We start from the raw sequence: 10647 nt of genomic DNA, 5'->3' as shown, positions 1-10647 counted from the left end.
AAGGAGTGTTCAGAAAAGAAGAGGTTTGGTTGCATCTGAAAGGTGTCCGAGAGAAGGTTGTGGGGATGATGAGGATGTGAGTCATGTGTTTTGGTCGTGTAAGCATGCAAAGGATGTTTGGAAAAAGTTGAGTGGGTTGTGCGAAGAATTGACTGGTTTGAAGAGTTTGACGTACGAAATTGTCTTGTTTGGTTTGTGTAGTTTGGGTAGTGAAAAGGATAGAGTGTTGTGGATTTTTTTGACTTGTGTGAAAGAGGTATTGTGGAATACGAGGAATTTGAATGTGTATAAAAGAGAAGTATTTGAGATGGAGGATGTGGTTAGTATGGTATTGGCTAAATTGTATTTTTATTATAAATGGGATCTAGAAAAAGGTATGGATGCGGAAGGGATATGGCGAATGTTAAAATGGCGGTATTTAGTTTGAGGAATTTTGTTTGACTTATCTTGTATTTGATGGAAAAATAAAATAATGAACCAGAGTGATGAGATTTTTTGAAAAATAGAGAGGTGGTTTGAACAACTACAGTTCTCGGTTTTATTCAAAAAAACCTGAATGGTTTAATAAAAAAAAAAAAAAAAAAAAAAAAAAAAAATCTGTTCTTATCAGTTTAATATCTGATACGTCCCCTATCTGGGGACCATATATTAAATGGATTTTTAGAACAGGGAGATGGAAATAGAGCTTGCTCTGTCCACTCCACGCATTGACCTGGTATTGCAGTATTTCCAGGACCGGTGCACCCTTCCCTTATGTGTTGACTAAAATCAGATTCCAAAAGTGCTATTTGTGTTTGCTATTGTTTTTGTCTTTCTGATGGGATCTCCCCTTTTAATCCCATTATTTCAACACCTGTTGGACAATGCATTTGTACAGTCATGTGTGATAATGAGCTCATTTATTAAATGCAATTAATGAATACATTGCCACCTCTTGTTGTGTGTGTGTGTGTGTGTGTGTGTGTCTTCTGTGTTTCTGTGTTTCCGGCATTTCACATTGGAACAGCTCATTCACCTTCCTTGTCTTCTCTCCGCCCTCCCTCCTAGGTAAGTTAAAGAGCTGCACCTGAGCCAGCCACTGATTGATGCAGCACCACAGTCAAATAGTGGAGTGGAGTGGAGTAGGGGAACAGCAAACAGCCATTAAAGCAGCCAGCCGCCTACCCGCCACAATGGACCTACCTGTGTACACTAGATGGATGTGATGGAATGTACTGTCGTCCCTACATTTCAAGAAGAAGTAAGAATTGCAGTTGCAACAAACCCTTGCTTGCCTACAAAGAGAGCAGCAATTTGGATTTGTTACTTTGTTACCTGGAAGAATAACAAACTGTGCAAGGATGGAGGTTGTAGGAGCAAGGAGAAGTTGTCTGTAAAGTTGGTGGATGCTTATTTTCCATTTTGCAGTCCCTTGTCTCCCTCTTGTGGCCTCCTGGAGGCAAATAAATGTGCAAAAAAAAGACAGCCTGGCGGCCGGCTGTTGCAGTGTTGCCCTCTCAGGCAACACTGAGTGACTGACTGAGCCTCACCGTCTTATATAAAGTTCAGACGGAACTTTGCACGTGTCATAGTGGAGCCCTCAGGATTCCAGAGCCAGCTTTCTGACATCATAATGGGGCCTCAGAGATAGATAAAAGCCTGGGCCCAGGCAGTGTTGGTCAGTGCTGCTCAGCAGGCAGCACTGGACTGGATTAAAGCTGATACAAGGTGTGAAGGAACAAGGGGTGGCTGTGGGCATGCACTTGCTGCCGCTGCCAGTGTTTATCTGCATGGCAGGAGGGCATTTGGGCGTTGCCAGGAAGGCGTTTTTATGTAGATTCCTCCTCTTTCAGCACTGCATTGTGGTGCAAGCAAAAGAAGCAAATCCTGTGTAGCTTCCTCTCCGGCCTTTATTCACCTCCCTCCCGCTTAGTAGCTGTAAATGTGTGTGAGCCTGCAGGGCCCCATGGAATTGCCTAGGAGTAGGCTGAATCAATCGCTGCAAGGGGTGAACAGCAGTATGGGACAGGCTCGGGCAAGGCAAGGGCCGCTCGGGTTATCGCTTCTCGGCCTTTTGGCTAAGATCAAGTGTAGTATCTGTTCTTATCAGTTTAATATCTGATACGTCCCCTATCTGGGGACCATATATTAAATGGATTTTTAGAACAGGGAGATGGAAATAGAGCTTGCTCTGTCCACTCCACGCATTGACCTGGTATTGCAGTATTTCCAGGACCGGTGCACCCTTCCCTTATGTGTTGACTAAAATCAGATTCCAAAAGTGCTATTTGTGTTTGCTATTGTTTTTGTCTTTCTGATGGGATCTCCCCTTTTAATCCCATTATTTCAACACCTGTTGGACAATGCATTTGTACAGTCATGTGTGATAATGAGCTCATTTATTAAATGCAATTAATGAATACATTGCCACCTCTTGTTGTGTGTGTGTGTGTGTGTGTGTGTGTCTTCTGTGTTTCTGTGTTTCCGGCATTTCACATTGGAACAGCTCATTCACCTTCCTTGTCTTCTCTCCGCCCTCCCTCCTAGGTAAGTTAAAGAGCTGCACCTGAGCCAGCCACTGATTGATGCAGCACCACAGTCAAATAGTGGAGTGGAGTGGAGTAGGGGAACAGCAAACAGCCATTAAAGCAGCCAGCCGCCTACCCGCCACAATGGACCTACCTGTGTACACTAGATGGATGTGATGGAATGTACTGTCGTCCCTACATTTCAAGAAGAAGTAAGAATTGCAGTTGCAACAAACCCTTGCTTGCCTACAAAGAGAGCAGCAATTTGGATTTGTTACTTTGTTACCTGGAAGAATAACAAACTGTGCAAGGATGGAGGTTGTAGGAGCAAGGAGAAGTTGTCTGTAAAGTTGGTGGATGCTTATTTTCCATTTTGCAGTCCCTTGTCTCCCTCTTGTGGCCTCCTGGAGGCAAATAAATGTGCAAAAAAAAGACAGCCTGGCGGCCGGCTGTTGCAGTGTTGCCCTCTCAGGCAACACTGAGTGACTGACTGAGCCTCACCGTCTTATATAAAGTTCAGACGGAACTTTGCACGTGTCATAGTGGAGCCCTCAGGATTCCAGAGCCAGCTTTCTGACATCATAATGGGGCCTCAGAGATAGATAAAAGCCTGGGCCCAGGCAGTGTTGGTCAGTGCTGCTCAGCAGGCAGCACTGGACTGGATTAAAGCTGATACAAGGTGTGAAGGAACAAGGGGTGGCTGTGGGCATGCACTTGCTGCCGCTGCCAGTGTTTATCTGCATGGCAGGAGGGCATTTGGGCGTTGCCAGGAAGGCGTTTTTATGTAGATTCCTCCTCTTTCAGCACTGCATTGTGGTGCAAGCAAAAGAAGCAAATCCTGTGTAGCTTCCTCTCCGGCCTTTATTCACCTCCCTCCCGCTTAGTAGCTGTAAATGTGTGTGAGCCTGCAGGGCCCCATGGAATTGCCTAGGAGTAGGCTGAATCAATCGCTGCAAGGGGTGAACAGCAGTATGGGACAGGCTCGGGCAAGGCAAGGGCCGCTCGGGTTATCGCTTCTCGGCCTTTTGGCTCAGATCAGGTTTATTGCCTGGTCTGGGCCGGGGGTTCGGTCTTTCGTGGAGTCCTCTCCGACGTTTTTGGGAGCGATCACCGTGCCGTTGGGCATTCCATATCAAGATGGCAGCTGTGCGGAATACTATTCGTTTTGTGGTAAATGAGCAGAGGAGAGACGAAGTGGATACTGGGCACATCATTGAGAACATCCTTCTGGACCTGGCTGGAGTTAAGTTGGTAGAGGTATTCTGTATCCAAGCTTTCAGTAATATTGCTACGTATGACGTATCCTTTTTTGAGGCCGCCTACTGTCTAAATGTTTTTCAGTTGCTCAAGGAGAAACACATGCATGAGGCTTTAACATCTATTGAAGTGCAACCTCTTTTTTCAGCAGTGGAGAAATGTATCACAATCCACATGTATAACCCATTTCTGGATAGAAGGCTGGTTAGGGCCTTTTTAGCTCACTACTGTACCCATGTTAGAGGTGGTGTGGAGCAGAAGAATCTATGGGGAGTTTTCAATGGTGATATCAAGTACTGGGTCAGGCTGAAACCTGACTCCAGCTGTATTGGAGGAGTGATGAATCCTCCTGCTAATTTTTCAATTGGTGGTAATAAGGGATATCTTTACTACCAAGATATGCCATGCTTTTGTAGATCATGTTTTTCCTACGGGCATACCAAAGATGCATGCAAAGGCAAGGTATGCAGGAATTGTAAAGAAACAGGACATGAGGCTAGTGCATGTATTTCCCCATCCAGGTGTGACATTTGTGGTTTGCCTGGTCATACCTGTAGAAAATGCCCAAAGGTGTTTCCCTTCTTAGGGCAAGAGAGAAGGACATGGGGCAGACAGGTGAGAACAACAGGTTCCCTTGCTGCCTCTTCTGATGTAATTTCAGAGCCTGCTGGCAGTGTTTCTGTGGCTGCTTCTCAGGACCCTGGGAAAGCTGGATTTGGAGAGGTTCTAACCTCACATACTGATAGCATGGAGTTGGGTGTGGTCCCTCCTGCAGAGCCAACTGTTGATGAGACACCTGTGGTTATACCTATGGAAGGTGAAGACACAGCGCCACCTAGTGGGTGTGCATACCCTGATAATGGTGCAAGTATGCAAATTTTGTCTTTCTCTAGCCCAGAGTCAAAAACGGAAGACTCAGCTAAAGTGGAGTGGTCAATATCGGAGGAGGACGAGAAGGAGGCCAGGATGCCTAGTGCCACTAGTGCGGAAATTTTCCACAAAGTTGTCTCAAAAAGGGGGAAGTCTGGAAAGGCGGTGAAGAGACTGAAGATAGGTTTGTTGGAAGATTCTGCTCATGCAAATCCTTTCTCATTGCTGGACAGTGACTCTAGTTGTAGCCCTAAGTCATCTGAGGTGGCCTCAGAAGTACCCAGCTCTCCTGGGGAAGGTTTCCTCAGTGAAGCCAATGTGGCGAATCTGGAAAGAGCTATGTATTTCCCTGGGACGTGATATGTTCTGGTTTTCTCATGGCTTTCTTTTCCACTAACCATACTATGCCCGCATGTCTTTGAGATTAAAGATTGTCTCTCAAAATGTACGGGTGTTCTCCTCTGCTCACAAGCGTGCTGCAGTCCTGGACTTTTTGGCCTCTAAGGGCAGTGACATTGTTTGCGTACAAGAATGTGGTTTATCAAAAATGCCTAGGAAAGAAGAATGGAAGTTTGGGGAAGCAATTTGGTCCTTTTCTTCCACAAATAGGAATGATGGAATTGGTATTCTCTTCAAAAATAATGAGTTTGTCATCAAACAGACTCAAATCATTCAGGAAGGAAGATGTGTCTGTGTGTTACTATCCTATAAGGGATGGCAGTTTAGGCTTATCAATATCTATGGCCATGCTGTGAAAACTGATAGGTTGGCACTTTTTGATAGTTTAAAATTTTTTCTACATGGTAAAGTTCCTGTTATTATTGTCGGTGATATTAACTGTATCCTGGAGAAGCAGGCCCGAGCTGGATCCACAGAGTCTAATGTGGACGCTACCGGAAGTTTGTGGAATAAAATTTTGCAGGACTTTGCTTTGCAGGACGCTGTCACCAGGAAACCAGGTCCATTTACTTACCATGCCGATGACGGAAGAACGGATTCTCGTCTGGACTTTTTCTTTTTTTCTACTTCAGCAATGAAATGTGTAGATTATGCGCAGGAGAGAGTGTGGTTTTCAGATCACGAGTGTTTGTTGGGGGTTTTTGTTATAAATAATTTCTTTTATGGTAGAGGGGTATGGAAGATGAATGTCAGTTTTCTGAGTGATGAAAGGGTAAAAACTAGGTTTGGGAAAAAATATGGGTTTTGGGTTAGGAAGAAAAGTTCTTTCTCTAATGTGTGTGAATGGTGGGTATGGGTGAAAAAAAAGATTGGTGGGTTTTTTAGACAGATAGGATATAGAAGAGCGAGAAGGAAAATATTGCAATATTCACGCTTTAATATGCGGATGACGTTCCTTCATCAATGTAAAAATTTGGGTATGGATGTAAGACACGATTTAGAAAAAACAAAAAAAGATATTAAGGAGTGGTTCCGAGAGAAAGGGAAAGAAATAATATTTAGGTCTAAGGTGGAGGTTAGAGATAATCACGAGAAGTGCACTAGATTTTTCTTTAAAAAAATGTGTGGTGGGAAAAGTGGTATGAATGTGTTATTGGATAAGGATGATAAAGAGGTGTTTGGTAAGGATGTGATTGATGTGGTGTCTGATTTTTATAAACAACTGTATGATGTGAAGAAGTGTGATCTGGGTGACGATGATGAGTTTTTGGATATTGTGTGTAATTTTGTTCCTGAAAGTGAATGTGAGCTTTTGCTTGGTGAGATTATGGATGGTGAAGTAAAGGATGTGGTGGGAAGTATGGCCAAAAATAAGTCTCCAGGGATCGATGGAATACCAGCTGATTTCTATGGGAAATATTGGGATATAATTGGGAAGGATGTTATTGATGTTATGAGAGTGTTGTTTTCTGGGACGAATATGTGTGATGTGATGAAGAAGGGTATGGTAGTTCTGTTGCATAAAAAAGGAGATAAGAGACGGTTAGAAAACTGGCGACCAATTACTTTGCTGAATACGGATTATAAAATTTTTGCCAAGCTGATTGCGAATCGTATGAGAGATGTGATTGGGTGTGTAATTGATGAGGATCAGGTATGTGCGGTACCGAAAAGGAAATTGCATGAGAACGTGGCGTTGGTGCGGGACATGCTTGAGGATTGTAAGGGTCGGAATAAGAAGGTGATTGTGTGTGCGTTAGATTTTGAGAAAGCGTTTGATCGTGTGGCGCATGTGTTTTTGTTCAAAGTGTTAGAGAGAATGGGTTTTCCGGTTCAGTTTGTGAGTTTGTTGAAGAAATTATACGCGAATGCAAAGAGTTGTGTGCAGGTGAATGGGTTTTTTTCAGAATCATTTAGTATTATGTCTGGTGTGCGACAGGGTTGTCCGTTGTCTCCCATCCTTTTTATTTGTGCGATTGAACCATTGTTGCAAATGATTAGAAATGATAAGGTTGTGAAAGGTTTGGTGGTGCCCGGGTGTGATGGAAAGCGTGTGAAAGCTTTGGGATATATGGATGATATTTGTGTATTGTGTGATTCAGTGTATGATATGTCCAGAGTGAAGTTGATTGTAAATATGTTTTGTATTGCGTCTGCTTTTAAAATAAATTGGGGTAAGAGCAAATTTAAAATTTTTTTCAGTAATGAGCGAGTGTGTGATTCTGATATGGAACAGGTGAATGGTGTGAAAATTTTGGGTATTGTGTTTGATGATGAGCTGAAAGGGAAAGAAAGTTGGGATGAGTTAGGTGGTAGGATTGTGAGAAAGTTGGAAATGTGGAGAATGAGGGATCTTTCTTTTTCGGGGAAGGTTTTAATTGTCAAAAGTATTATTCTACCTATGATTTTATATGTTGCTCTGGTTTTTCCTCCTGCTGTTGCTATGTTAAAAAAAGTGAATAGAGTTTTGTTCCTTTTTCTATGGGGGAGCGGGATTGAGAAGGCAAGGAGAGAAATTCTAATGAAAAGCAGACGTAATGGAGGCCTTGATTTCCCAAATTTGGAGATTTTCATTGGAATTAATTGTGTACGTTTTTTTGTAGAGCTTTTATTTAAGGAATCCAAGGCTTCCAGAATGTCTAAGTATCTAGCTGGAACGGTGATTCAGCGTCTAAGTTGGGAAAAAAGAAATTTATGTAAACCAATTGCTTTCCAGTGCACGGGGTGGTATTTGTATGTAGAAAAATTTATCAAAAAGTTCCAGCTAGAGGATGTAAGAATGGAGAGATTTTTGAGAGAAAAGAATGTTGTGAGAAGTATGTGTATGAATAATGTGATGTGTTCTGTAAATGGTTTGAATTCGATGGAGTCTAAGTCTGTGTGGAAGAAGATTGTTACGTATGAGGTGTCAAATAAGCAGAAAGATTTGTTATGGATGTCGGTACATGGAGTGTTGCCTGTAAGGAGTGTTCAGAAAAGAAGAGGTTTGGTTGCGTCTGAAAGGTGTCCGAGAGAAGGTTGTGGGGATGATGAGGATGTGAGTCATGTGTTTTGGTCGTGTAAGCATGCAAAGGATGTTTGGAAAAAGTTGAGTGGGTTGTGTGAAGAATTGACTGGTTTGAAGGTTTTGACGTATGAAATTGTCTTGTTTGGTTTGTGTAGTTTGGGTAGTGAAAAGGATAGAGTGTTGTGGATTTTTCTGACTTGTGTGAAAGAAGTATTGTGGAATACGAGGAATTTGAATGTGTATAAAAGAGAAGTATTTGAGATGGAGGATGTGGTTAGTATGGTATTGGCTAAATTGTATTTTTATTATAAATGGGATCTAGAAAGAGGTATGGATGCGGAAGGGATATGGCGAATGTTAAAATGGAGGTATTTAGTTTGAGGAATTTTGTTTGATTTATCTTGTATTTGATGGAAAAATAAAATAATGAACCAGAGTGATGAGATTTTTTGAAAAATAGAGAGGTGGTTTGAACAACTACAGTTCTCGGTTTTATTCAAAAAAACCTGAATGGTTTAATAAAAAAAAAAAAAAAAAAAAAAAAAAAAAAAAAAAAAAAAATCTGTTCTTATCAGTTTAATATCTGATACGTCCCCTATCTGGGGACCATATATTAAATGGATTTTTAGAACAGGGAGATGGAAATAGAGCTTGCTCTGTCCACTCCACGCATTGACCTGGTATTGCAGTATTTCCAGGACCGGTGCACCCTTCCCTTATGTGTTGACTAAAATCAGATTCCAAAAGTGCTATTTGTGTTTGCTATTGTTTTTGTCTTTCTGATGGGATCTCCCCTTTTAATCCCATTATTTCAACACCTGTTGGACAATGCATTTGTACAGTCATGTGTGATAATGAGCTCATTTATTAAATGCAATTAATGAATACATTGCCACCTCTTGTTGTGTGTGTGTGTGTGTGTGTGTGTGTCTTCTGTGTTTCTGTGTTTCCGGCATTTCACATTGGAACAGCTCATTCACCTTCCTTGTCTTCTCTCCGCCCTCCCTCCTAGGTAAGTTAAAGAGCTGCACCTGAGCCAGCCACTGATTGATGCAGCACCACAGTCAAATAGTGGAGTGGAGTGGAGTAGGGGAACAGCAAACAGCCATTAAAGCAGCCAGCCGCCTACCCGCCACAATGGACCTACCTGTGTACACTAGATGGATGTGATGGAATGTACTGTCGTCCCTACATTTCAAGAAGAAGTAAGAATTGCAGTTGCAACAAACCCTTGCTTGCCTACAAAGAGAGCAGCAATTTGGATTTGTTACTTTGTTACCTGGAAGAATAACAAACTGTGCAAGGATGGAGGTTGTAGGAGCAAGGAGAAGTTGTCTGTAAAGTTGGTGGATGCTTATTTTCCATTTTGCAGTCCCTTGTCTCCCTCTTGTGGCCTCCTGGAGGCAAATAAATGTGCAAAAAAAAGACAGCCTGGCGGCCGGCTGTTGCAGTGTTGCCCTCTCAGGCAACACTGAGTGACTGACTGAGCCTCACCGTCTTATATAAAGTTCAGACGGAACTTTGCACGTGTCATAGTGGAGCCCTCAGGATTCCAGAGCCAGCTTTCTGACATCATAATGGGGCCTCAGAGATAGATAAAAGCCTGGGCCCAGGCAGTGTTGGTCAGTGCTGCTCAGCAGGCAGCACTGGACTGGATTAAAGCTGATACAAGGTGTGAAGGAACAAGGGGTGGCTGTGGGCATGCACTTGCTGCCGCTGCCAGTGTTTATCTGCATGGCAGGAGGGCATTTGGGCGTTGCCAGGAAGGCGTTTTTATGTAGATTCCTCCTCTTTCAGCACTGCATTGTGGTGCAAGCAAAAGAAGCAAATCCTGTGTAGCTTCCTCTCCGGCCTTTATTCACCTCCCTCCCGCTTAGTAGCTGTAAATGTGTGTGAGCCTGCAGGGCCCCATGGAATTGCCTAGGAGTAGGCTGAATCAATCGCTGCAAGGGGTGAACAGCAGTATGGGACAGGCTCGGGCAAGGCAAGGGCCGCTCGGGTTATCGCTTCTCGGCCTTTTGGCTAAGATCAAGTGTAGTATCTGTTCTTATCAGTTTAATATCTGATACGTCCCCTATCTGGGGACCATATATTAAATGGATTTTTAGAACAGGGAGATGGAAATAGAGCTTGCTCTGTCCACTCCACGCATTGACCTGGTATTGCAGTATTTCCAGGACCGGTGCACCCTTCCCTTATGTGTTGACTAAAATCAGATTCCAAAAGTGCTATTTGTGTTTGCTATTGTTTTTGTCTTTCTGATGGGATCTCCCCTTTTAATCCCATTATTTCAACACCTGTTGGACAATGCATTTGTACAGTCATGTGTGATAATGAGCTCATTTATTAAATGCAATTAATGAATACATTGCCACCTCTTGTTGTGTGTGTGTGTGTGTGTGTGTGTGTGTGTCTTCTGTGTTTCTGTGTTTCCGGCATTTCACATTGGAACAGCTCATTCACCTTCCTTGTCTTCTCTCCGCCCTCCCTCCTAGGTAAGTTAAAGAGCTGCACCTGAGCCAGCCACTGATTGATGCAGCACCACAGTCAAATAGTGGAGTGGAGTGGAGTAGGGGAACAGCAAACAGCCATTAAAGCAGCCAGCCG

General features: G+C 43.1%; 2 non-coding genes and 2 pseudogenes across 2 annotated transcripts; all 4 read left to right on the top strand.

Annotated features, from left to right (window-relative positions):
- The first annotated feature begins 531 nt into the window (after positions 1-531).
- LOC142731502 (U2 spliceosomal RNA) lies at positions 532-749 on the top strand (annotated as a pseudogene).
- Positions 750-2037: 1288 nt separating this feature from the next.
- LOC142731490 (U2 spliceosomal RNA) lies at positions 2038-2228 on the top strand. The gene has a single exon (XR_012878957.1). It is a non-coding gene; the product is annotated as a U2 spliceosomal RNA (small nuclear RNA).
- Positions 2229-8550: 6322 nt separating this feature from the next.
- On the top strand, positions 8551-8754 carry LOC142731503 (U2 spliceosomal RNA; annotated as a pseudogene).
- A 1288-nt stretch (positions 8755-10042) lies between these two features.
- On the top strand, positions 10043-10233 carry LOC142731489 (U2 spliceosomal RNA). Its single transcript, XR_012878956.1, has one exon. It is a non-coding gene; the product is annotated as a U2 spliceosomal RNA (small nuclear RNA).
- The last annotated feature ends 414 nt before the right edge of the window (positions 10234-10647 follow it).

Source organism: Rhinoderma darwinii, unplaced genomic scaffold (genome assembly GCF_050947455.1).
Source record: "Rhinoderma darwinii isolate aRhiDar2 unplaced genomic scaffold, aRhiDar2.hap1 Scaffold_805, whole genome shotgun sequence".
NCBI classification, from domain to species: Eukaryota; Metazoa; Chordata; class Amphibia; order Anura; family Rhinodermatidae; genus Rhinoderma; species Rhinoderma darwinii.
This window is presented reverse-complemented; position numbering and strand designations above follow the sequence as displayed.